Here is a 23,872-nt window from a genome sequence, read left to right as displayed (position 1 = left end):
CGGCTCCCGCAAGGAAGAAGGAGAAAAATAAAACGAGAGTGAGGAAAGAGAGACCATAAAATCAGACAACATACAGTAAACCCATTAACATCTGCCCAAACAAGCGTGCACACAAATGCTGATGGTGGAGGTGATTTACTGTATAAATCACAGCAGATAGCAACAACACCTGCAATAAATAAAAATGTGCTGCAAAATCCATACTGTGCTGCCACCTGACTTCTCACAGAGCGTGAAACAGGTTTAGTTGAGGTGAGAAATGTTCTGTTCATAGAATTGGAACAATGAGAATGTTATGTTTAAGTTTATGCATATTTTGATGACAATCTGTGATTAAACATACAGTTTTTGGTTAGAATGGAGAATTAATAATGTTGGTTTAGCAGCCTCAACATTTTAAGACATTGTGAGGGTGAGAAACGTTGGTCGATTGTTGTTGTCAATATGTAGTAGATCTATTTTAATGTCTTAGGATCATCATCCTGGTGCATCATTCAGCTTCCCCTGAGCTTCAGCTTGCACCCTGACGTTATCGCGTTGGTCCCTCATCCTCGATAGCTCCCTCTGTACTTTACCATCACTACACCACTGACAATTGTCAATAAAAATTAGAAAAGAAGTCACAATAAAAGCATTAAGCACAAGAATATCACACAAGGTGAAAAGTAAGAAACACGTGAGCAACCAAGCAGTGGAAACCAATGGAAATCCAGCAGACAAGGAAACTGATGAAACATGAAACCGTTTTCAGAGGAAAAAATGTCCCTGTCACTGTCAGAGTCCACAGACTTCGCCATGAACAGATTACATTGCGATTGTTTCTACTTCTAGTTCCATGAAAAAGTGTTGACAGTGAGGTCTGTGGATTATACAAAGCATCCGAGACAACGTTTCTGGAAAGATTCAGTGAAGAGCGTAGGAAACTGTGGAGCTTCCAACTGAACCCTCTAAAATCTAAATAAAAAAATCTCATCAATAAATACCTGAATATCTACCTGGTTAGATGATCTTAATTAGCAGAAATAACAGTAAAGACAGATAAAGATGGATCTGGGGAATTAATGTAAGTCCTTACAGGGACTGAAAAAATAAGCAGCACAGGCTCAGGCCCACTTGCACATCTTCTGCAGTTATTCAGGCATGAAGAACACATTTCCTCTTCAGTATTTTTATTCTATCGTCTCCTCTTCTTTCCCCTCTCTCTCTCTCTCTCTGTTTCTCTGTGTCACACACTACCGCTCCACCATGTTCCCCCATCTTTCCTTCTCCTTCATAGGCTGAAGTGACAGGGATAACGTGAGGCTGATTATCACAATGAAATTATCCTGATTTTCTGCTCCACTTGGAGCCATGGGGCGGGCAGCTGCTGCCTCCGAGATCGTCCCGTCCGCCTCGCCTCTAATCATTCGGAAACATAAATTCTCGCGGGCTGGAAACCTGCCGGCCCCTTCCCAGACGACTGTGTGCAGCTGCACAGTGTGAGTGTGTCTGTGTTAATGTATGTGTGTGTGTGTGTGTGTGTGAGGGAGAAAGTGAGACACAGAGGACAGAAAGTGAAGGGAGAATACTTTTTCTGCATCTGTGTGTGTGTGTGTGTGTTCACAAAATGTTAATGCTTGTCTGTGTGTGCGAAACTTCTCTTCTTGGCTCCACTTGGTGTTGTTTTTGTTTTCTCAGCTGTTGTTGGGCTCGTAATTAAAGTCTGCATAATTTGACTTGGTGCAGAAAAAATTAATAAATAGGAGGAAACAACCCCGTCTCCCAGGGCACGCGGGTTTAATCTTAATCTGTTTGTTATTGTAAGGGTTTAAAAAGAAACTGGTGATAAAGGCAGGAGGGGGATACAGCACAAGAAAATCAAATCTCACACAAGCTTCAAAGGAAAACACAAAGTCAGTGGTCGCTCACATTTTAATAGCAGTAGCCCACTAATGGTACCGCCAACACTTTAAGTAAAGGCCTGATAATCTCGTAACCTTTGAAATCTCAATGGAACCAAAAGTAGCTCTCAGGAAATAGAAACTTTTTCAAAACTCGGTCAACTTTTAAGTGATCCAATACAAAGATCCCCACTCATCAATAATGTAGGAGCTCAGCTATTTGATAGTTTAATCTTCTAAAAAGAGCCGCACAGTGAAGTAGATGGAAAGAGACTGACCAGATGAGAGGGAAACGGTCATTAGAAAGTTGATCAAAACTTACAACAGAGGAAAGGAAAGGAGAGTGAGGGATTAGGAAAACATGGCTACACAGTATAAACTCATTACAAGCTGCATTCTGCATTCTGGGATGGGGGGGAGCTTCAGGGTCACAGGTCAAATACACATTTTCTTCAGTTCGATACATCCGACACTGCTTGAGTGGAAAGAAATTAGCAGTTGAATGAGGTTTCTCACAAACCAGACTCACTCACACTAAATATTTATTGACCTCCTAACATGATACTTCAATCCAGACAGCTCACGCCGATTTTCCCTTTTGTTTTTCGTCCGGCTGACGTGACGAGGAGAAAGGGCCACTGATGGTTTGAAACTCCAGCCTGCGGAGCAGTGTTACACTCCTGTCTCCTTCAGATAACGTAGGAATGGCTAATGAGCGATAATCAAGTGCAACAGCCAGATTAAATAATAATAATGTGTGTGTGTGTGTGTCTTTTCTGTCACAACACTTTCAGTCCAGCGCCAGTTGGCAGAGAGAGAGAATGAACTCTAACCCACCACAGATGTTGTCATCAGATGTGAGTCAACTGTGCTTTGTGTGTTTGTGTGCGTCTTATCTGTAGTTGTGCATAAATGCATGAGTTCTTTTTTTTTTTCTGCGTGTATATGTGAGTGCTTGTGTGACGTCCGCACACGGATGACCTGTGTTGGTCCATGTGCCAGTATGTATGTATGTAAATCTGCTTTTGCTTATTTTTGTCTGTTCACATTATCATCCCTGTGCATGTTGTGTGTCTGTGGCTGCACATGTATGCTACATGTACATATGCATTCTAGTGATATAATTACTCCTCAGGGCTGTGCACCCTGGAGTGCCTACAGAGATGATGGTGTGTGTGTGTGTGTGTGTGTGTGAGAAGACGTTCCTGTCTTCATGTTACATCTAGAATCAAAGGAACGTGTAATCTTCAACTGCCTCCAGACAAGACGGACAAAAAAATGAGGCACCTTATTTCACATACCATGTGTCACATTACCATAAAGCTGCCGTGATGAGATCAAAACTGATCTCATGGCAGAAGACTTCACTCAGGTTCTTAATATACAGTACAGTGTTATCCACTTAGGTGAAGGACAGAGAATCGTATCATACTATCCACACAAACACCTAATGCAATAGAAACAATACATTTAATTGTAGGAAAACCCTGTCACAATTAACCGGCTGTGAGTTGAAGAACATCTTGCTGTGCAGTAGTTCAGTCCATAACCTGCCTCCCTTCTCACTTTATAATCCGGCAGAGCAGTTCCTGAGGAGCTGCAGTTGTGTCATGGTGGTGGATTTAAAACACAACACAATATACACAAACTCAATCAAAAGGTTAATCACAAATTATGAAATGTCTCCTTTTTGTCACATGGTGTCTCTAGTTATTACCATGGAAATATATATACAGTAAGCCTTTCTTCTTTGTTAGCCTAGTGGTAGCATGGTTAACTATGTATATTCCTAAAATAAGTCAGTCATTACTTTTTGAAACTGTCCAACTTGTATTACAGCAAAGAGCAAACTTTAGACAGTCTAACACGACAGCCGCGTCTTAAATGTCTTCGTGAAACCTTTTCTTGGCTCCAATCACTGTCCAAGGTGCTGAAACAGCACTGGCAGGACTCATCTCTGCCGTGGGCTCGTCACAGTGCTGATCCTCTCTCTGCCTTTAGAGCATGTCTCCTCAAGGTCTGCGGCTTTAACTATGTCCCAGGTTAAAATTATACCCAAAGGAAATGGCAAGAGCAAAGTTACACAAACTGAGTTTTCTTTGTAATTTATTTAAACTATTAAGGTTGTTTGAAGAATTTTGCAAAGCAGTGTTCTTATTCTCAGCTTGAAATGTGTTGGATCATTCATTTGTTGTAGATTGTGTCATTATTTCTGTCATATGTGGTAGCAGTGCCATACAAGTGCTGTTGTCAAAACACCATCGGTCAGGCTAGAAATGTGAAGTTAATGTGAAAAAATAACCAAATGCAACAGAAAAATGCAAACAGCCCCTTGATTCACGAAGGTACTGTATACATTTTTCCAAAAGATACACTTAATATTGACTTCCCAACTCAGAAACAGTCCCAGAAGCATTTAAAAAAATGCTTTATCTTAATTCTATGCCAATCCATCTATAAATATTCATCAGAGAGTAAAATTAGAAGCCTGCTCTTTGCGAGCACATGTGAGGGTGTGTTTGGTGTGCGCCATATTCAGCTTCAAGAGGCAGTCAGCTGTGTGTATGAGAGGACCCTGCATGTGTGCGAGTGTTCAGAAGGCTCCCATTGGAATGAATTATTTAGAGGAGAGTCTCCTTTACTTATCCACGGTGACTGGCCGCGGGCACGTACCGTTCTGCTCCTGACAACACAAGAGGCAACCCTAATTCACCATAAACCATTCTGCAGTATTCCCCTGTCTCACCCCAGCCCACCCCAGTGTTTCCATGCTAATGCAGGTGCACTGCAGATTACCCCCTATCATAGACTTGCTTCTCACAGGTCCCATCAAAGACCTTGACAAAAAGATTATAATCAAGTTAGGGTGAGGGTTAGGATTAGCCCGATGAAAACTGATTAAATGATAAAACTATTGAAGCAGACGGAATAACACACTTGATCATGAAATGTGAAAGGTATAAAATTAAAGTGAGTTGTTGGAGTTCTGCTGTCCAGGAGCTGGATGTTAACCATTGGCGTCAACAGTGAAGAATCATGTAAAATATTTATCCGTGTGGCTGACTTAATAATGTATTATCCCTCAATTTAGTACCCAGAGCTTTGCTGTGCTCTGCTTTGCTCTGTCACTGAGCACCAAGTCCAATCATTCAAGAAAGATTCAAAGCTTTATGAGAAAATCTAACGTACACAATCACAAATTCTGCTTAAAGTGGCTGCAGCTTTCAAGAAGCGGATGATTTGTCTGCATAATAATGTTGTAAAGGCTCATCAGAGCATTAAAGAATAAAAACATTGTCTTACTTTTTCATTCTCTGCTATATGTTTGAAGGGCAACTCAAGAGGTCGGAGGAGAGACATTAAGGAAAACTGCATACATCATGCAAATACTGGCCAAACACAGCGGAAGACGCTGGTTCTCAGGCTGATTTCTTCGTAATGTGGAAGTCTGGCATTAATGTGACCCTGTCAGGCAGCAGACTGAGACTGATGGGATACTGTGCTGACTGCTACTGCTGCATCTCCATATTTATAACTAGACTTCATCCTTTCCATAATCCGCATGTACCGATATCCATGCAGAAGAGACCGCAAATAGACTCACATAAACACACACGCATACTGTCGCTATCTCTCTGTGTGTGTTTTTCTCACTCTCACTTCCTCAGGTGGCATGTGTAGTCCCCTTCTACCCTTCTTGAACACACACACACACACACACACACACACACTCACACACACAGAAATGTGCACATGCTTATTCAATGCACACATGTAGGGATTAACTGTGAGTGGAAGAGTTGCTGGGAGCCACAGAGTGGGCCAATTCAAAGCCAGAGTCAGACTCCAATATGGCTTGAGGGGGGGAAAGGGCTGCAATTTGTTCCTTCACCACCCTGAACTTTCACTGTGTGTGTGTGTGTGTGTGTCAGTGCTGATAGGCACAGTCAGACTCACCCGTGACCTTTGATGGAGGGGGGTAAGGAACGATAAGTCAGGAAAAAGAGAGATGCTTCAAAGAAAAATGCTTTGCTGTGCTTTTTGCTTTTGAGTTGCTGTTTGTGCCACACGGAGCTTTGATTCATCCAACATACTGTATTTGTTCTTCAAATTCAAGAATCCTGAAGCAGAGATAATATGAATCATTTCTGCAGGATCAGAGTCTCTTTTTGCCTGTAAGCTACAGTCCCACTGACAATTTCCACTGACCTGCAGTATTTTGATGGCCTACTATGGCATTTGGTTTTTCACCCATTCCTAAATTCATCTCTCACTCCTTCTCCACCGTCATCTCCACCTCTTTTTACAGCTTCTGCCTTTCTCTTATCATACAGATGTTGGCCACTATAATCTGTTACTTTATTATTCCTCTTAAACAACAGTACCCTCCTCTCTGGGCAGGTGGTCACACAAACAGATTGTGGGACAGAGGGAAACTCACACAGACATCAAGGAAAAAAAAAACCTTCACATTTAGAGACATTTAGCCCATAATGTTGTGTTTGAAGTTACTTGAGACAATTTGATTACTTTAAGTCTTTTTCTTAGTTTATTCTACATTGTGCAATTTAAAGTGTTTGTATACATTTTTAGTTTGCACTGATGTGAATTCAGTTGGTGCATAATTAGACTTACAGTGACACCATATGGAATACATATCATCGTTAAGGGTGTAAAATGAGATACTGTCCCTCTCACAGGCCATGCATAACAAACTCCACATTTTACAAAGGTATGTACAAGGAAGATTTAGAGGTGAATGCAGGTATTTGACAACAAGAAATCTATCCTGAAGAAAAATGAAAGCATTCAAATGACCTTTACATCACTAAACCCTATGTACATATCATTACCAGTTGTCAAAAAGTGAAGTAGACATGATAAGAGGACATACTGTATAGTCTTTCTCAAAACTGTATTGTCCTTATTGCATTGGCATTCAATGACAAAGTGCTACTGCAAAACTCATAAAGGTATTCAGGCTCTTCTTTCGCAGTCATTCATATCTTAAGATACTACTACAGATACTAAGATACTACTACAGTAATTATAATGATAATTACTTAAGTGATTACCTGAAATGTCATTACACTGTCCAATAACAAAGATATTTTCAGTAAACCACAGAGTGAAAATGCAGAGAACAATGCACACAGTGGTAGAGGAGAGATACGCTGTAGGCAGTGGCAGGTCCTAGCATGGCACATGAGAGGTGAAAAACAGAGAGAGGCAAAGACGGACAGCAGATGTTAAAATTACAGTTGAAAAAAACTGTGATTTAGACAAGGAGACTGGAGAACAGCCTTGCGTGCACATAGAGTAGATGGCAAAGGAGAAATAGGGGAATCTGGGTAAGTCATATGTGGAAACAGCTGAGGGCTACTATAAGCAATGGCAGATGACTGGGATCCAGAGGAGAGTGAAAGATGGAAAGAGTAGAGACAAACAAAATAAAAATAAAAAGGGGGAAAACAAGAGAAGAGAGCCCAGATAGCTAAGAGATGGAGCAACAGGAACAATTCTTCCCAAAGTAATTCAAGTGGGTTACGGAGAGAGGCGGAGGTAGAATAAAAGAGAGAGTGAGGATGAAGATAAGTGCCTCATTTAAAGAAACTGATGAGTGGCTGAAGGAAAAGTCCCAGAGTTCCCAGCACACACACTGTCACAAAAACCCACAGGAAGATCCTGTCGATAACCATGGCAACGTATTTCCAATCATCCTCCACCTGTGGAGAGGAAAGTAGACAATTTAGGTACATGTACAATTGGAAGAAATGCACAATGATATCGTCTGTCTCTCCTTAAAAATACTTGAAAGTTATTTGCTAAATGATAATTGTGAATATTAAAGCAACAGCACCAATTGGCTGCTTGTAAGATAGGCCCAGGGGACCATCACTATTTGCTTCTATGAATCTGATTATAATTAGAGTTTATACACTATACTGTATGTGTATATATCAGGCCTACTCCTCAATCGGTCAGGTGTGGATAATAGGATCGTGACTGCACTGACCATAATGCCATTATGTGCCTATAGAGGAGGCAGTTTGGCCATTCTGTATGCATCAGCGACAAGAGCAAAGCTTTGCTAAAAAAAGATAGAGCTGAAGCAACAAACATATCAGGACCATCCAGAGTGCGAGAGAGGCATACGCAAAGCCCTCCATCTGTAACACGCAGATTTACGCTCCCTTTATATCCCCGTGTAAATGGTTTCTAAATCATGGACCGAGCTCAGTAGAAAACCACACACTGCTGAGATAACATACATACAATAAAGCTTTATTGTTACGTGTTTATGTTCATCTGTGTACATTGTGAGTACAGAATCTGTGCACAGAAATCTGGGGACAAAAATCCAGTTCTTTTATTTCAGGGTTAAACCGTGGTTTTTGGCTCACGATTAGTGGTTATGGCTAAGGCTCCTGTGATAGCCCCCACACATTTCCAATGACCTTGAGGATATGTCTTTCTCTTATTTTGTGCTTTTGTCTCTCTTTAGGTCCAGGCAGAATATTTATGGGGCAATTGCAACAGGGTACAACTAGCTAGACCATCCACAGATGCATTTAAGACCAGATGTCCCCCAGGCTTGTTTGTTCACTGACCCTTATGCACCACACCATGTTTGTTCGGTGTAATCTATGTTTAATTATCCCATACAGTAAATATGCTACTTCAGATTTACAGATTAATCATAACATGTCATGTCGTGTTGGCTTTAACACATCATTTAATCTTACATTAAAGCTGTAATGTTATTTTTTTCTTAAAAAGAGAGTGTGAACTATCCCGCTGTTCAGGGAATATTTTTGTCTACTAAGTGTGAAACTAAATCAGGGATTATTATTAGACCTTCCATTGCAAGATACATAATGTAATTACTCTGGGGGTAATCTCTGACAGCAACCATGAATTATTTTGATTACTCAATGATCTGCAATTCTTTTCTTCAATCCACAGTTTATAATGTCAAATATATTTAGCACTATCCCACAGTTCAAGGTATAAATGAAAAATACATTTTGCATTACACCACTAATAGTTCTACTGCCTAATTGAGAAACAGTTTAATCAACACAGGCAGGTGAAGCTTCCTTATTTACCTCCTTGGCTTTGTTGCGAGTCCTCATGTTCTCTGCAATGTACTTGACGCTCTCGATGGCCTGCTTGATCTCTGGTGACACCACGGAGAAGGCAACCACAGCGTTGACAGGTGATGGGGCATTTAGCGGCCTTGAGAGCTTAGGGAGCTCTGACTCCTGGGGTCCCTGGGCCTGTGGTGCCTGGGGAGGCGGAGGTGGCACCTTCAGTGGAGGGACAGGAGTCGGTACCTCCTTGCCTCTGTATGGGCATCTCCTGTTCATATCCCGCTTCATATCGCGGTTCATCTCGCCGTACTCCACACAGTTCATGGATCCACCAGCTGAGGAGGCCCCTCCTGCTCCAGAGCCACCATCCAGTGGTGGACACGCTACACCTCCAGTTATTCCTCCAACACTTACACTTCCTGATCCACTTCCTACACTGTTCTTTCGTTTCTTGTTTCCCCCACTGCTTCCTCCACCACCTCCTACTCCTGCCCCCCCTGTAATGACAGGGGTGGAGCATCCCTGGTCAATAGGTCGTCTCATCAGCATCACTCTTGGCAGTACCCCGAGGAACACAGACCTCACCCACTCTGGCATTGTGTGAGTCATGGGGGTGCGGTAGTGAACATTCAGCACAAAGACAGTAATAACAATGCTGAGTGTGACAAAAATCATGGTGAAGAGAAGATACTCGCCGATCAGAGGGATGACGAGTGACGTTGAAGGGATGGTCTCAGTTATGACCAGCAGGAAAACAGTGAGGAGAGAGAAGGACAGAGATACATAGGGTGACCTTCTCACCACAGTCAGATGGGAGGTAGAAGACCAGCACTGTAAGGAAGGAAATGAGGAGGCAGGGAATAATGAGATTGATGGTGTAGAAAAGCGGCAGGCGTCGGATGTAGAAGGAGTAGGTAATGTCTGGGTAGATCTCTTCACAGCAGTTATACTTGATGTCATGCTTGTATCCTGGTGCATCTATGATCTCCCACTCTCCACTTTCCCAGAAGTCTTTCAGGTTTACCTGGAGATATGCAAATATGAAGCAAATGTTATTTTAAGTGAACGGCTTAACAGTTGCAGTGTGAAAATGAGATGACTGACTAAAGGTTTTCTGAAGATATGAGAAAGATATGAAATGTATAGTAAAATAAAAACAGTTAGATGGCCAGGACTTTCTCCTTGTCTATATCTGACCTTTGAGCCAATGAGCACCAAGTCAATCTTGGCCTTGTCATAGGTCCAGGAGCCAAACTTCATGGAGCAGTTCTGGTAGTCAAAAGGGAAGTAGGTGATGTCCATGGGGCAGGAAGACTTAAAAATCGCTGGAGGAATCCAGGTGATGGTGCCATCGAACTTCAGAAGAGCCTTGGTCTTGTCTTCCACAAGAAAATCGCCTACAGCACTGTGAGAGAATATTATATATTATATAATAATAATCACTGAAAAGGGCAGAACTGTATAAACGAAAAGTAGAGAGATGCAAACTAAAAAGCAGGAGGTTAGTGAGAGCCATTTGATGAGTGGCTATAACATAAATAATGCAACAGAAATCTAGCATTAAGTGCATTAATGCACATAGTGCACTGATCATGGAGCTGGTTGCTTCTTGTCATCTGCGCATTAAAACCTACTTGTTGTACAAAACAATGTCTGGTCTCCAGATTTTATTGGATGGAACTCGTATGAACTCAATCCCGTCATATTCGGCAGGAACCCATCTGAGTTTGTAGTCATTCCAGACCTGCAAGTCAGAAACTTAGCATACTTCAGTGTGAACAAGTAATGTGACAGACATCTCATACAGGATCAACAGTACTCACATGTCTCAGCCACAGATTGGTCTCCATGATCTGATTGACTTCATCCTGTAGGGACAGAAAGGGTGACTTAGTCGGCAAGAGAAAAGGGACTTCGATGAATGGATGAGCAATATGCTGTTATATTGGTTTTTATATCGATTGTCTCTTCTTACCACTTTGACTAGTTGAGATATGGAAACCTCAAACTCCACTGTGACTGGATCAGATACATTCTCCACTGGTCGGATGAACTGGTTGTACCGTCGGAACAACCTCCGAAACAATCTGTCCTCTGCTTTAGATGAAAAACAGCCTAAAGAAACAGAAAAGAATTAGAAAAAGAACAAACGGAATAAAGAGATAAGCAATTATAATGACAAACAGCAGTGAATAATGGAATTTTACATTTCCTGTGTTAAATTGTGGGTGTTGAGATGTCTTCAAAGACCATCACTGCAAGTAAATTAAACTTCAATATATGTAAAAGCTCAGTCACTGAAAATAGTTAAACAAACAAAATATTAAAGGGACACAGTGTTTTTTTCATGATGATCGACAAAACCATTTTGTAGTCTTTCAAATAGAAATAGAAATAGAAATAGAGAAGCAGAACGACACAAAGAGAAACACAGGAGCAGTTATTGGTGGTAGTGGCATCAATATTCCTCACCATTCTTACTTTGATTTTTGAGATTTTTAAAAAAGGATCAGTTCATAAAAATCATCATTCAGTCATTTTGTTTGCGCCACAAACTAAATTCCATTCACCTCCACTCTTCTTGGGCCAGTGGATATCCGGAGAAAATAAAGACAAAGCTACTTGCATTTAGTTAGTTTGATTTGGGTGAAATGTCTGTTTGCTTTACACAGAGAGAGATGGGAGATCGAAGCATTTTGCTTACCTGTTTATTCAGTCAAGGCAAAGCCTGAAAGCTTTTGCGGCATCTCCACACACGAGATGCTTTTAAGCAAAAGAGAGCGTAGTGTTGTAGACGTGAGTGCCCTTTGCAAGGTTGGATTAGAGGTCATATTGTGGAAAACTGCCACTAGTAACACTAGTGCCAGGGATGGCACATAGACCCACGCCTGTCCAAGCAGAAAATGTTGCCTCCCTTGAGACAGAATACACTCTCACCGATAGCACAACTTCCGACTTCAATAATGGCTCCAAATCCTCTGTACATATCTGTACTAAATAATAGCAAAGGCCGACTTCTCCCATCACAGCTTTCAAAACAAGAAGTTTAACACAGTCCCAAACCATTTACATTTAGATATTTGGCAGACGCTTTTATCCAAAGCGATTTAAAAGGTACAAGGTAAAGGCAGGGTACGCGTAAGGAGGTCTTGCCTCAAGACCCCTACGGGAGGTAGGCCGGAGCTGGGATTTGAACCCCATGGGAGGGCCGGTGATCTTACAACTACACTATCCAGCTACCATCCCTCTATTCATGAAGATGCATGAATCATTTTAGAGATGGAGGAAAATGTGTTTCACCAAAAGGGCAAATGGGGCACAACCCACACAAATAGCCACAGTCATTGAAAAAGGTTTGTTTCCTTGGCAACAACTAAATAAAACATGGTCCGTCGATGGGACACTTTCTTTCTGTGCGGGTCAGTTAACTCTCTTCAAACCAGAAGGTTACAGCCTCACTAATGTGTTTATGTATCACTGTAACTGGTACAAGAAGCTGAACTGAAATACTGTGTGACAGTAGCTAAAATAGTTGTAGCGTGTGTCTGTTGTTGACTTCTAGAGACAGAAATGTATATATAATAAACTACAGTAGGTATGGTGCTTTGATATCATCTGAACCTATATGGTTGAACACATATTTCATTTTCACTGTCCGTACAGTTCTTCTGTTTATTGCTGCAGGGAGTACCACTAGATGAATATCTTGCAAAGATCCCAGATTACACTTTGTCTGGTGCCTTATTCTGAGATACTTCTTTGTTTGCTCATGTTCACAGCTCAGACTCACCAAGGCCAGGGAAATAACAATACAATCGACTTCTATCCCTTGTTCATTTTAGGGGCTCTGAATCTGATCTGAATGTGAAGCATGTCAGGAAACGTCCCAGCCTAACAGTGATTACACAGAAACACAGTGAAAACACCTCTTAAAACATTTACAGAGTACAATTTTAATTTACAAATTCCCAGGGGACTAACACAGCTCAGGGGTAGACTCAGCTTACTGAGCTAAAAATTCTATCTCTAGACTCACAATGCTTTGATAATTACAACATCTGGTGCACACAAAAAAGACCCAAAACAAAAAAAAAACACACATCTGACTCCAGACAATAATTAGCCCTAGATAAAGGTGTTAACTTAGAACATTAACAAAATGCTGGCTTCATTTGTGCCAAACATATTACGCATTTAATTTTATCTAAACCTCTATCACTATCTCTCATAAATCCACAGTGAGGTGTGAATCACACACAGTCTCATAATCAGTGCATACACAGCAGGGTGCAGACCAGTAGAGACAGAGGCTATTCAAGCCCCCTCAGAAAATCAGCTCGCACAGCTTTTCCCTTCCTACATTATTGCCTGAAACATTTTCAGACTTACCACCGCGACAAAAGCAATGTAACCGAGCTCTTTGGGGAAATAAATAAGAAGAGAAAGCCCAAAACGTTGTTTTGAAGTTTAGTCTTAAAAAAATTAACAAACAGATTTATGCCAAGAGGTTGACTGTCAAAACAAAACGCTTCCTGATGTAGTTCTAATCGATTTAAATTATACTATACAACTTTTTACCAATACATTTGTGAGGTCACAGCGAGAGGTACGTTGAGTCTTAAAGCTTAATGAAAAAGCCTCCCTCGAGAGACACTTAAGTAATTTCCGCTTTAGGTACCTGCCTTGAAAACTGCCCGCTGCTCCCTAATTCGCTGCTCTGCCAGAACCTTGTTTAAGCCTCTAATTGGCCAAGGGAAAACCAGGGCAATCACTATACATTCAGCTCAATTAATTGGACCTTTTGTTCACAGGGACAAAATAAATTGAACCAATTTTTTTTTTTCTTGCTCTGTTGACACGGTCACTCCCCTGCTCCCTTCTTTGTTCTGCCACTTAAGAGCTTAAGTAGCCTTAGTTTAAAGACAGTTAATTATAAACTTTGCTCTTTCACCTCAGCTGAATCCACACACGCTCGCTTCAACATGAGGGTATAATTTGAGTTAATTTATATGCACATGACAGTGACAAGAAGTTATTTATAAAAGATTTCTGATCAAGGATGCTTTCGATTAGTCTTCTTTCTTCTGCCCTGAGCTCATGTCATTTGTGTTCAACCAGCTGTGGAATAATATTTTCAACATTCCAGTTTCATAAAGTGTCAATTATAAATCAGTTATACCCAGATGTTTACTTTATAGCAGCAGCAATCAGTAAATGCTATTTGCTAATTAGAACTAGACACAAGTACAGTTAAGGATGATGATAATATCTAATAAATATTTTTACTTTGTGAAAAGTTAACAGAGCAGACATAGAGTTCATTTACTGGAAACTCAATAGTCGCTGAGATTGCAGTTTGGACTGAAATGGTGGACCAGCCCTTAATGTAATTATCCCTAGAACCACTTCATATGTCATTATAATTTCTCCCTAAGATAATAACAAAATATGCCTTCTATTTTTTCCAGTTTTAGCATGTTGTTAATCATCTCTGCTGATGAAAATCAGTTTGACAGTCACATTTCCTACACTCGTCTTTGTGGTATAACAAGAAAGTGATAAGCCTTTGTTCTGACGTGGATGAAACCAAGTCAAGCAGTCAGGCATGGCACCCTCAAATATCTGTGGTGATTTCGAATTAGCAAACCAAATAGTGAGACTGACTCTCATGACTACAGGAGTTTGAAGCTGCGGGAAGACCCATGGCCTGTGGGAGACTCTTTGATGAGGCATGTGCTTAACACGATGAGGCTAGAAGCGGGTGGTGGACACTTTGAAGGAGCTAATTACACTCCAATAATACATGGCTGACAGTGTATGCGAGTGCATGGAAAAGAGATACAACGAGAGAGAGCGACGGTGGTGAGAGGAGATAGGAGGAGGAAAGTGACAGCAAGAAAAAGCAGTGAAAAGCCAGATAGTGTGTTTTTGCTCTCCAGGGTTTTTGATGGCCTGACTCTGACATGCTGCATGACGCACTAGAGGATCCATGGTGATTACTGAGAGTGCTGTGACCATTCCTTAAAACATATGGCATGATGTGACCTATGTATGTCTTCATGTATGAGAGCTCGCCTACATACATAGTATATATATATATATATATATATATATATATATATATATATATGTAACTATGAGTGTATGTATCTGTGCAGCGTCTGCACATGTTCTGTGATGCATGAAATGCGATGGCTCCGTGCCTCCATGTTTTCATCTTAGAAGACTACACGACAACAAGCTAATGACGACCCTGCTTCACATGTGGGACTTTGGGAACAAAAATTACTTTCAGATACAACAAGTGCTTGTTTCATCTTGTATTTTATGTCACAGTGGAAGGAAACTGTGTCACATCAGGATATCGTGACACAGACGCTTATTTTGACGAATTCTATACTGCTATTGGTGACAATGACCAATACAGTACAGTGCACTGGTGTCAATGCCAGGAGAGAAGTTAAATGATGGAGTCCCTACTGCCGGGAAACTGTTAAGTCAGTCTTAGCATCTCTATTGCAAGCAGGTCAAAAAGTATGTAAATGTCCTGGGTTAATATCTATTGGCTACGTCACAGCAAGACTTCGCTTAAAACCAGCTAACCATCTTCACTATGTTTAAAAAATAGTGCGGTCTAGTTCTGATATAACAAATTCTCACAATAGCTCTCAAAGTTTCTAGGTACATTTTAAAAATCAAATGACAGATTACTTTGTGTGTGTAATCTGTCGTGAGAGCTCTCCTTAACAACTGGTTTAAGTTTACCTAAGCAAAATCTAAACATTTCTAGAGATGCTTTTTTGCAGGAGGACCTGGAAATATTTTGCATTAAAAAAAAAGCAAAACAAGAATTTTCTATTTAGTAACTTGGGCTTATTTTCCCAATTCAGTGATCTGCAATGAAATAATGGAAACATGTGGATCAAATGACATGACAGCCAGAGCACCCTGGTAGCTGAACGGTTACAGCACATGCCATGTAACTGCATCTGTGTCCCTGGTTGGAGTCTGACTGGTGACCTTTGGTGCATGTCATATCCCTTCTCTTCTCCAATGTTTCCTGTCTGTCTTCTTACTTGTACTATCAAATTAATGGCATAAATGCCTTAAAATAGCTTTAAAAAGACATGATGACCATAGTTGTTGCTTTTAACATGTTTCTTCCTTTTGAGTTTTACCAAATGGGACATTTAGTGATTACATTCCTCACACCAACCAAGAAAACCATCATGGTCCATGAAGAGAAAGGAAGTTTTTACACAAATGTTGTTAGGTTTCCATGAACAAAACAAAAATGCAAATTGGAAATGGATTAATGGCTTGATCGATCAATAGACGGCTTACTAGTGTACAGAAACATCAGGAAAGGGAGACAATGTTGACAATAAATGACAATGTTGCGGTATAGTCCTTTAAGAAATAAAGGCTTCAATTGTACTAGTTTTAAACACATTGGACAAATAATACAATACAAAACACACCATATACCAGGAGAAACAGAGACCAGTCCAAAGAAAACAGAGAGTGCAAAGTTGTAAATGTCCTTGTCCTCCATCTGAAATGTTGAGATTCCTATTTCCTGTCTCTTCCTCTGTCTGCCAGCATGACTCACTTCACTGCCAGCACTGAAGACCAGGACATCCCAGAGGAATCGGGCAGCAGGAGTGTGTGTGTGTTTGTGTGAAAAAGCGTGTGAAAGTGTGTGTGTGGTGGTAGTTGGAGGGGAGGATGATTAATCCATCCATAGGGGGTGGAATAGGGTCTCTGCTTGTGCCTGTGGTGGTTACACAGAATGTGTGCGAGGGGTTTGGTTGCAATAATCACACGACAATCGCGTTAAGAGGATCCTCAAGTCACCACACAGTCCTTAAGCCACGTGCACACTAACTTGCGCACACACAAACACACACACACACACACACGCTGATTGCCTGTCATACTTTACTGCTGCTGGGAGACAGACTAGAGAGCTGTTCTGTAGTTCGAAGCTTAGAAGAGCATTTAAGTCTGGCAGAGGAGCAAATATGCTTGATGATGCAAGCAAACTCCATACAAGCAGACTTAATGTAGATAAAGGCTACAGGGGCTTAACATGAACCATTTCGAATACTGCTGAAAGAAATAACATTTTGGCTTTTTGTTGGCCACACTACAGCCAACAAAGTCTGTTGGGATGACAACTTGCCCTTCATGCTCTACTGGGCAGACCTTGTTTAAAAAGCAGATTGTCTTCAGACTGTCAACACACAACTGCAGTCTATTAAAATGCGCAGTAAGGTGAGATCTGGGATAAAGCTTGAAACATAATGTACATTGGATCCACTATCTCTGTAGATGCAGGCCATCACTCGTGTTAATCACTCAAACCTTATGGACTCTATTCTGTCCTGAAATATGCTGATGTGCACACAATCCATCCCTCAGGCTGCAACTTTATTTTGAATGTCATAACTCCAATAACAACAATCCGATGCTGTACAGGTCTCTCACTTCTTACTCCCAAGCTACTCCAAGCGGCTTCTCTTTTGGACTAAAACACCCCAATCCTTTGGACTGCAGGATCAGCATTTCCTGTCCTGGGGAGAAGTCACCTGATCCTGGATGGCAGGAGACGATGCCTTCTGAAGCCCACTAATCGGGAACACCACTGGGAGTGTGTGTGTTGCAATATGTGTTTTTTTCCAGGCACTTATCTGCATCTGCACAGCCCCTGTTCAGAATCACACAAAAGCCGACACAGCCAATGAGGGATTGAGGGAAAGAGGGAAGAGAAGAGAGACAGAGCACAGAGGGAAGGTGAAGGCAAAATCCTTTCATACTGTATTTCTGGGGTTTTTTTCCTCAGACCAGCCAAGTTAACCGGCTCTAACTAGCAAGGACAAAGACTAGATTTCCTCTGTTCTCCTGTGAAAGTATTGACACTGTCATCCCTCCATGGCACCATTTTCTTGTTCCTTTTCAAATTTGCCTAGTTCAAGGGTAAAGCGACAAAGCAGTCGGCTGTGGATAAATCTCTCTAACTGACGATAATGACAGTGCGAGGCGGAGGAAGAGAGAAGCCGGTGAGTCTGACCCATGTGTCGTAGAAGACGCGTCCCATCTCTTTGACTCAAAATCTGCAACAGCTTGCATGACGTGTGAAGCCACTGTCTTTCGCAAAATGACTGAAGCATGACCTAAGGCACTTAGTTCTGCTCCCATGGGAGAACTCCATACACCACATTTCAGACAAACTTAAACTTAAACTTAAAGAAACATTAGAGCTCAGACACTTTTTGACTGGCAGGTGAGTGTAAAAACTACAGTCAGCACTGATGCAAAGAACAAAGATGCTGCCAAAAACGATATATCCACTTACCAGTCACTTTATCCTACACTTAGATGCAGTGCTCATTATCCTGTTTGCTCCCAATGGCAAAGAGGCCCTCCCAAGAAACCAGTCTCCAGGATCAAAACAACCATTCATCTACATCATCAGCATACAGCACAAAAGTTTTTCTCTAAAGCATTTATCTATTCTTTGTTCTGCTCAGGATCCCGCGAGAGCCGCTCAAGGGCCCCACTTCACAATCTGCTGTTTTAAAGCACACGGGGGACTTGAAGCCTTTCAGGCATTAAAGACTTAACATACACCTAAAAAGTGGGTGTATGTTTTTGGAAACAGGAAGAAAGGGTGATACAGACAATGTGCTACGGTGATGTAGCAGCGATTTTTAGGTTCAAAACTACAGACTCTAACCACCAGCATCCAGTTCAACCTTTTCATACAGCTCAGAGGCTATACTGTGATGTACTACCTAACCCTGACCTCTGACCTCTGTGGGTGGAGAAACCTCAGTACATGAGGAAGATGTAGGGATGGAATCAACATTGCCAGTCATCGGCCAGCTGTTGGAGAAACACATGCCTCATCCATATGTTGTCCCTTTTTAAGATGCATGTGCCACAGTGGAAAAGCTCTGAGCAAACTGAACCTAAACCCAGTGTAAGAATATAACACACTCAATACTTTGAGAACAATGTCTCAAATTTATTTACACACGTCATCCAACTTGCTTTCTAAACTGGAGTCAGAGCAGCTGTCTGCTTCTATCGAGCGTTTCCACTCGGCATTTGAAATAAACACAATTGATTATCCACTCAGAAGCGCAAAGGAGAGTTGACAGGAGGCGAGAGACGGTACCGATAACTTAAAAGTGACGTGAGAAAAGAAAGACAGACAGACCGACACCTCCAGTGCTGGGTACAATGGTACGTTTTTGCGCACCGATCCACGGCGCGCCGTGTCTTACCTTGCGCTGCGAGGAGCACCAGCAGGAAGACGGTGGTTAGTTTCCCGGAGAAATTCATCGATACATCAGCGCTTAGCGAAGCTTTCTGCAAAAAAAAAAGACGACGGTGATGACTGAAGTGTTGTCAGTAAGCTGGTACAGACGCTTGTGGAACCTTTGCAGGACCTTTTTCCTTTGCGCTCCCGAACGTGGTAAGGTTGGACTCACGGTGCGCTCCACCGACATGGACAACTTGTGCACGTCCCGCCTTCCCCCTCCCATCCTCCTTCCCTGCGTCCCACACCCACTCACCCACGGGCCAAACCTGATTCACAGTGACTCACAGGTGATAAGTTTGGAATAAGAAAACGGTTTTCTGCATAATCACGTCCAGCCCTGCACGTTAGTATGTTTGAATGAATGGAAGAAAGAAAAACACATGATCTACTGTTTCTGTCTCACTTGAGACAGTTTAAGAAAACCTACAATTGTACATTTGAACAACGTTTCTGAGGGAAAAGAAGCAGAAAGTTAACTTAAATGTCTTTAACCCACAGAACTAACACCACATCTACTCAATGTACTGTAGCTCTAAATTAAGATGCAGCAAACACAATAAGATCGTGTTTTTTTCAGTGCTGAGCTGTAAATGACCTATTTAGTTACTTAATTGATTTTGTAGGGATAACAATGCTCAGGCAGCTTAAAGTATTAGCTTCTGAGTGATAGAGCCTTGAAGGCTGCAGTCTGCCCAGTTCAAATAATGGAAAGCTATTAAAGCTCAGCAGCACTGCCTGAATTATTCTAGTGTATGCAAGTCTAGACTGACTACTGGGGAAAATGCAGCTATTGTAGGCTTTAGACATACAGTAATGGAAACATTGGGATTTATCTTCAGTCTGAATTTCTTGCTCTGTATTCTTGAATGAGTGGAGTGAAATGATCAAGCTATGAAAATAAAAACTTTTCAAGCTATGAAAATAAAAATGTATTTTACACTGACAATATAAAACGGGTATGCAACCAATGCACTATTTCCTCATTTTTTCTGTTGGTTGACTGATAGTTTGCACACAGTATGTTATTTTATAATCCACAAAATAACATGAGGTGCAGAAAATTATTCTGGTCTGGTTGATTAACATTTTATAGAACTATGTGTGCACATATGCAACATCTAAAGATGCATGCACAGGTGTTCATACACGTTTTAGCATTCTTATAAATCAAATTTGCATCTGCCCTGCCACAACATTTAAAAGAGACTACTGCACATACACCTGCCTCTAACATGGAATTTCCGCGCATATGCACTGTACATAATGACATTCACACAAAGGAAAACAGTTTGGAAGTCAAGTAATACCTCTTCTTGATAACAAGTAAATGACCATTATCACATCTATCAGGAGATAGACTGAGATGATTAGTGTCTTTTTAATGTAACAGGGAGTGTGAGGGGCATGTATGCATGTGTGAATTAAATTAAGACTTATGTAAATGCAAGCTGATGAATTCCTTTATTACATTTATTAATAAGCAGCACTCACTACTACTTTATAGGAGTTTAAGTTTCTTTATTGTGTTGCTCCTGGTTGAGTAGGCTTCAAATATCATGTGTTTAAAATGTTTCACAAATCACTGTTCTTTAAATCCAGACTGATAGTGACTGAAAGTGTAACACTGCAAACTAAGTTTCCTGTTGAGAGTTGTTTTGCTTCAGAATCAGAAAGAGAAATTATGGCAGAAAAACTCAGTAACAGTGTGAAACGAAGTAGCAAAAGAAGCATGTCCTGCTTCTCCACCCACCTGTCCTGGCCGGTGGGTGGAGACTCCTCCTCAGCTTTTCTCTGCATCTTCCCAAATCAAAAAACACAAAGGGGAGCAGAAAGTGAAGAGGTATCAGTGCTTCATTCTCTCTCTGAAAGAAGATTAATGAAATGATAGCAGATGGGAATAGTTCTAAGAGACAGCACATCTGCAGCACTGCAGGAATTAGTCAGGTTCACAGGAGGAGAATATTGCCCTACAATGTCACAATCAGTTGGCTGGTGTTTCGGTACCGCCTCCAGCCGAGCTGACATCAGAGAGGGGAAACGCTCTCCTACCTTATTTCTGTCTCACTCTGTAACTTCTCTCTCTGTCTTGTTTTTTTGTCCCTTTGTCTCTCGGTCAGACACACTGTTAAATAACAGCAGGCATCTGGTCAGACAGCTCAGACAAAGCACAAAGACCCCGAGGGGCTGGTGGAGACAGCAAAGGAGAAGGAAAAGGGCAAGTGCAGTTACAACAGTGTGTGTGTCAGGCAGAACTGTCCTGGTTCATTCATATCAGACTACTTCTTCATAGTGGAATCTTCGATTTGTTCCTGTTATTTCACTTTCTTTTTCTTTTTACAGCAGACACTGGTGTAACTCATGTTATCACTCGCTGTAGTATTTCATTCATTGCAGAGCCAGAGTCTATTGTACCTGCTGCAGCCGGCCACGGTCGGTTAAATGAGATCAAGGAGAAAGCCACAAGAGCGAGGAGGGTGAATAAGGCACTTTGTTGGGAACGTTTAAAGCTGAGGTTCAGGTTCCTTTCTTGTTCTCCTCACTTGTTCATTATGCGTTTTAATTACCTGTTACACAAACTGGTAAGATGTGTAATCTGAAGTAGCAGCAAGTGTCTGTGGCAAATTTAGCATCAACTTAATTGTTGAAAACACACTTGTCTAATTTTCTTCCCTTTAGGTGGGATTTAAGGCTGAATGAATAACTATTATTCATCAACAAATCCACTGTGAACCTTGAGAAAAAGTCATTCTAAGTGAATTACATTTTTTTTTTAGCATAATGACAACATTTTGTTTCAGCAAATAGTAAACATGTTGAATACACACACTGAATACATCAATACATTTATTTGATTTGTTGACTGACATAATCTTACAACAGTGGCTGCAGCATTATTTATAGTTGTGTTTAGGCGTCTAGGCACTAGTTAAGGTTACTGAAAGACTGTGGTCTGGTTGAATGTGGGTGTCCAGTTTGGCAGCCAGGTAAACATACGAGAAACAAGATAAATAATATATAAATCAACCATATCAAAACTGCCAGCACATTTAAATATTTACAACAATGTGACACATTTCCCATCCCAGTCAAATGACAGCGAAAACGTGCCACCATGTGCTAAAACTAGCCTATTAGCTCGATGCTAATACATAATGGAATTCTCCATTGCAGCGCTAACGGAGATTAACATCAGTAGTGATGTTATACAGTAGTGAGGGCTAAGCCCCCCTAAGGATGAAACCCTAGAACCGCCCTGAACTGAAGCATTGATGTCATGTATTTAATTGTTAATTTTAGGTCACAGAGATACTAACTAGAGTGGAATCTCAGATTTTATAACTGTATGGATATGTGTTCCCGACATCGTGCCATCTTCCGTTCCTTACCCTTTAACCCCATCTAAACAGTTTAGCCTTCTTCCCGTGATTTCTTCTGCTGGGTCTAATCCCTCTGTGACACCCACTGCCATCCTCTTTTATTAAAGCTCTCAGCGTCCCCTTTCCTCCCACAGCTTGTCCTGTTCTACCAGTCACGCTACTCTCTGTGACCCCGCTCAACCCTCTACCCCGGCACTCACTGCTCACTCCTCTTCTTTCTCTCTCTCCAGTTCCATTAACACCACAGAGAGTTTACTTCCTATTTTACATCCATCCCGTGCACACTACGGGCAGTCTGAATGGTCATGCTGTGGCCTGTTGCAGCCACTAGCAACTAATTAAAGTTCCTTCACTGCTTGAATCCCAGTTATCTGATTGAAGGGTTCTGCTGCTAATGAAACTGCACCGCATTTTTCCCATGAACCCTCTGTCATTCATTGTCTCTCACACTCTTCAATCTGTGTCATGTATCAGTGGCAGAACAGCCGTAAATGATAATGTTTCCGCTTCTTTACAAATCCATTCCGCTCAGTGTTTTTGTCATATTTGTCCATCTTGATCTCTGAATGATCAGCATTGTCATTTTCTGTTAATCAGCTGCAGCCCGAGGGATCGAACAGAGCCAGGCTAATCTGACTCATTATCTGGTCCACTCATGTTTGTCCACAATGATTGTCTGTCCCTCGTTTTACAGTCACAGATGATCTGCTCATCACAGCTGCACGTGGTTTTTAATCCATTTGAAATATTAATTTAGTGGCCAAACTGGAGAATCGTCATTATGAATCATTATTATGACCTTAATTTTAAGACAACTGCTGACATTCTTTACATTACTGGTGACCCTAGAAAGGTAAATCTCATTAATTTAAAGGTATTAGACTTAACATAAGGTGGGTATGCGCAAGATCACCAAGAGAATGACATAATGCCATAAACAAGCCGCCGTAAGGCCCTAGAGCGGTGGTTTCTGATCTTTTTGACTTGTGACACTTTAAATCAAAACAGTCTTGTTGTGGTCCCCTGATGCACTGGACTACCAGTTATGACAAGTTTATATAAAGAGAGATTCCTTTTGTTTACAAAGTTTATTGTACATAGAGTCCCAAAAAATGTAAATAATCTGATGGTCAGAAATAAGCAAATACAGTCATTATACCCTTGTTGTATGTAGCAAAAACATTTTCATTT

At 41.2% G+C, this 23,872-nt stretch overlaps 1 pseudogene; it reads right to left on the bottom strand.

The window, feature by feature from the left end:
• Positions 1-6,982: 6,982 nt before the first annotated feature.
• LOC113161076 lies at positions 6,983-19,359 on the bottom strand (annotated as a pseudogene).
• Between the last annotated feature and the right edge of the window lie 4,513 nt (positions 19,360-23,872).

The sequence above is a fragment of the Anabas testudineus genome, chromosome 10, assembly GCF_900324465.2.
Source record: "Anabas testudineus chromosome 10, fAnaTes1.2, whole genome shotgun sequence".
NCBI lineage: Eukaryota > Metazoa > Chordata > Actinopteri > Anabantiformes > Anabantidae > Anabas > Anabas testudineus.
This window is presented reverse-complemented; position numbering and strand designations above follow the sequence as displayed.